Source organism: Ceratotherium simum, chromosome 21 (assembly GCF_057802395.1).
Source record: "Ceratotherium simum simum isolate JZ-2026a chromosome 21, ASM5780239v1, whole genome shotgun sequence".
Classification (NCBI taxonomy): Eukaryota; Metazoa; Chordata; class Mammalia; order Perissodactyla; family Rhinocerotidae; genus Ceratotherium; species Ceratotherium simum.
Window position 1 is genome coordinate 32,486,432 of NC_141920.1, and position 5,033 is coordinate 32,491,464.

Below are 5,033 nucleotides of genomic sequence, written 5' to 3' on the forward strand. Positions count from 1 at the left end.
GTGCCAGGCCTTGGGGACACAGTGATGGAGACCACTGTGATGGAGTCAAGGAGCTTAGAGCAGGTCAATAGTGGGGACAGACTTACACAATGAATATGATTCTTTACTTAATTTCACATGTGATGAATGCCATGCACAAGCAAAAGGGATTTGGGTATTGATGTTAGGGGTTGAAGTCTGTGCTGAGACCTGAAAATTAAGTGGGAAGGAGGCACATCAAAATCCATCCTAGCTCTCCTACTCTGCTGGTGGGGGTGAAAAATGGTCCAATCACTTTGAAAAACTGTTGGGCAGTTTCTAATAGTTAAACACATGACCTAGCAATCCTACTCCTAGGAATACATCCAAGAGAGATGACAAAAACTTGTACATGAGTGTTCATAACAGTATCATTCAGAATAGCCCAAACCTGGAGAACACTTAAATGTCCATCAACAAGTGAGTGGATAATCACCTAAAAACTAGGGCAATAGTTAAAAAAAAAAAAAGTTATGGTTTAGCAAAAGAGTATGCATGAAAGCATCAAAAGATGTGATGAGAGTAGTTTCGACTTCTAATTATAGAGATCTTTCACAAAAGAAGTGCTTTATCAGCTCATCTTGCATGAGCGCTAAAGATCATGAAAATACAACTATTAGCTCCAGAGTCTACAGTCTCAGATACAACGCCCGAATTTACAAGACTTGAGTGCCCAGAGGTGGGGAATGAGATGTGTTATGGACTGAATGTTTGTGCCCACCCCCCCCCCCAATTCATATGTTGAAATCCCAACACCCAATGTGATAGTATTAAGAGGTGGGCCTTTGGGGGTGATTAGGTCATGACAGTGAAGTCCTCATGAATGGGATTAGTGCCCTTATAAAAGAGAGCCCTGAGAGCTCCCTCCTCACTTCCACCATGTGAGGACACAGCAAGGAGACAGCCGTCTATGAACCAGGAATCAAACCTGACACCACCAGACACTGGATCTGCCAGGGCCTTGATCTTGGACTTCTCAGACTCCAGAACTCTGGGAAATACATTTCTGTCGGTTATAAACCATCCAGTCTATGGTAGTTTGTCGTAGCAGCCCAAACTGACTAAGACAAGATGCAACAGGGTCTCTGGGCCTGCAGGGGAGTATTGGCCTGCTATGCAATTCCTACGCCATCAGATGTTCTCTGTCCATGGTCTCAGTGTTCCTAGATTTGTGGTCCTTATCCTAATGGCTTCCTACATGAGACCATCCATCTGTTCTTGGCCCTACCTCAGGCCTAGAATTTTCCCCAATTGCACTCCACCATTTATGTCCATCACTTACTTCAAAAACAGCAAAGCTCATCTCCGATTCCACAAATATCTTCTGTATCCCACTGAAAAGTCCTTAACACCTACCTATAGACCATACTGCACTCTTACTTTGCTGACATTGCCTCCTTCTTCCATGTATTTCCAAGCAGAATATGGGTTCCTCAGATAAGAGCTGGACTTGCTGCTGCTTTTACATCCCCCCAAGCCCCCAGTGCAGAGCTGAGTGCATCAACCAATGAATGAATTAGTGAATGCATGCTATCTTACCCGTGGAAGCCCAGTTTCCTCCTGCCTACTACTTCCACACCCACTTAGAAGAGTCTATCACATCTTGAAAGAACTCCGTCTATCTCCATCAGTGTCAGAGCAATGTCACTATAAATGGCTCAGAGTAATCTGGGATGAATTTCTTTGCCTTCCCACTCACACAAAAGCCCAAGTGCTCTCGCGTCTACCTGCACCATAAAAAAAAGGAAAGTGCAGGAGCCAGCCCCACGCGTAGTGGTGAAGTTTGGTGCCCTTGGCTTAGGCAGCCCAGGGTTCACAGGCTCAGATCCCTGGCGCAGACCTACACCGCTCATCAGCCATGCTGTGGCGGCAACCCACATACAAAATAGAGGAAGGCTGGCACGGATGTTAGCTCAGAGCTAATCTTCCTCAAGCAAAAAAAAAGAGGAAGATTGGCAGCAACTGTTAGCTTAGGGCGAAACTTCCTTACAGAAAAAAAAGGCAAAGTACAAAATTGTTGAAAAGAGATATGGCAGGTTTATGAGAACATCTTTCAGATGTATCAGAAACAATCCAGGTTGTAAACACTTCTGATTCTTCAAGAAAAGCAGAACAAAGTGATCGCTACAGTCTGTTTTGGATCTCCTGTTCTTTGTTTTTGAGAGTGCTTCAAGTCTATTCAAAATCCTTTAAGGGCATTCCGCTGTGCACAGAAGGTCATGGCACCTCAACAAAGTGCACGAAAAATCATTCATAACCCAGACCTGCCTCATTCTCCAAGCTCACCTTCCATAATCCCCTTACAGTTCTACCATACAGCCAAACCCTTTCAAGCCCTTCCCCATCCCCTGAGGAATTCCTACTCACACCTCAGGACCAGCTCAGACACGATCTCCAGGAGACCTTTCCTAAGATTCTAGGTGAGATAACTAGCCCCTTTGTCACTTAGTGACACAATTATTCATTTACAAGTGTATCACTCATAGGGGTCTGTGAGCACCTCCAAACCCAACAGTGTGTTTTGGTCACCTTGCATTCCTCTACACAGCAGCTGCCCCAATCTTGTCAGGCTGTCTGCAGGGACTAGAGCCTTCAGATGAGGTCCTCACTGCCGCTCTACCTGTCTGACTCCCGAATTACACTGCCTTTTCCTTCCACTAAGATCCTATCCCTTCTCTTGGAAGCACCAGAACCTACTCTGACATGCCCCAGGGAAGTTGTTCCTCCACTTCCCAGGCCTGGTCTTCCCTGATGGGAGGGTCTCAGCCAAACCCAACTGCCTCTACTTCAACACCTTGCTTTGAGGAGGCCCTGCCTCCCAAGAGCCACAATATGGCATCCTATTAGGCCTTTCTAGAGCCACCGGAGGAACCAATGTTCCAGCACCGGCCAGCAGGGGGCAGTGAAGAAACACACAAACTAGGTCCTTTTTCCAGGGTCATCTTCCCTGACGGTGTCTATCTCTGCCTCTAGGAGGATGACTTGAGCCATTCCTCAGGTCTCACGTCCATCTGAATTCTCCTCTCATCCTTTATTTCTTTTAAATTAGAAAATCCTAACTCACTTTCCGGATTGTTTGGAAAGGCAATAAGCTCTGGCAGTCAGTTCTGGGTATTTGAATCAAATGTGGGCCAGAAATCGTGGAGCTTTCTTTCAGTATTATTGTATCTGAGTCGGCAAGATCTTTTTTTTTTTTTTTTTTTGCCTGTCACACACAAAAATAGGAACACTGAATATCTTAAGCTGAGAGATGAAGACAAATAGGTTACCTCTTTTTTTTCTTCCAGCTTTATCAAGGTAGAATTGACATATAAAATTTTAAGCTGTTTAAAGTGTACATCATGGTGATTTGATATACATATTCATTGTGAAAGGATTCCCCCCCACCTAGTTAATTAACACACCCATCATCTCACATATTTATCTTTTGGGTGTGTGTGAGAACATTTAAGTTCTACTCTGTTAGCAAATGTCAATTATGTAATACAGTGTTATCAACTATAGTCACCATGACCTACATTAGATCCTCAGACCTCATTCATCTTATAGCTGAAAGTTTGTACCCTTTTGCCAGCCTCTCCCTATTTCCCCCACCCCCTAGCTCCAGAAATAAGTGGCTTTCTAATCCCCCCTGATGCCTTGAGTTCTAGAAAGTACTTCTATTCTATTGGAGTCTTTGGACACGTCTTTTAAATAAACCATAGATTTCTTTCTCTGATGAATGAAAAGAATTATCTAACATTGGGAAAGAGTCAAATCCTCCATGTTTAACCATTTGCATTTCTTTAAAAATCCTGTTTTTGAATCCACAGAATTTAACATCATGTTATTTTGGCCCTAAAGTCATAATTTTGAGCTATTCTGGCTACTGAATGTGTTGCTGAGATCATGCAAGCAAGCTGCTCCGAAGCATATACATGCTCTTTATTGCATTATCAGTACCGTGAAGAAGTGTTTCTGTCTCATCCTTCATTTCAGAAACATATGTGAGCACTTTCTTGAAACATGGGTGATACCTGGGTCTTGGGGAGCCAAGGCACAGGCTTACCGAGGGGTCTCTTACCCCTGCTGGTCACATAGCTAAAATCAGGCTGGATAAACATGTAAACCAAGTGCCACCCATGTTCACATTTTAAAGAAATAACATGGACATGCTGCTACAGGGTGTCCCCAGAAGAGTTTTGGACTTTAAACAGCCCTTTGTAAACCAACAGCAAGAATAATTAATCCACATCTTGGCCAAAGGTCTTTACCAGACTTCCAGATGCCCCTGGAGTTGATTAAGCATGGAATCTCCACAGACCAACTGCAAGTTAACCTCATCCTTGCTTAGTCACCAAGTCCTTCTCAATCACATGTGTTGTGCACTTTACCCTAGTTAATACAGTTGTTTCCCACGGGGTGTGGGTTGACAATTCTGATACCATTGGACAATTAATTAAATGGATGGAGGACAGTAGGCGCCAGGTTCCTCCCTGTTGGAGAGCGAATTCACGGAGAAGCAAAGGGAGGAGGCTAGAATAATCCGTGTGGTAACGGAGCAGAGTTGGAGACATCAGTATCAACTCATGTTTAGCTTAATATAGATACAGAACGTTACATATACAAATTCTTATAAATATGGGTATATTGGCTAGTGTACACAAATATATTTCCTTGTTCTGTCAGCTGAGAAGACCTAAAAGAAACATCACCCTAGTAGCAACAAACACACCCAGTGCCTAGCTCTTGGTGTCTAATGCCATTCTCCAGTAAAAGGAACCATGGCTCCTTGGAGAAATGGCTGATTCTAAGACTGGGGCAGAAATACACAAGATGAGCCTAGAGCATCTTGTAGTATCAGAAAAGAGGAAATGCTCAAAAACAAACAATAAACAAACAAACCCATGTTAATGGGGCATGTCAAAGGGACACAGGAACCAACTGAAAGAGCTCCCAATTGCCAAAGTGGGAAAAATTTGAGCAACAAAATAAAGTAGTAGTGGATTATAACCCAAATAAAATAAATATCCACG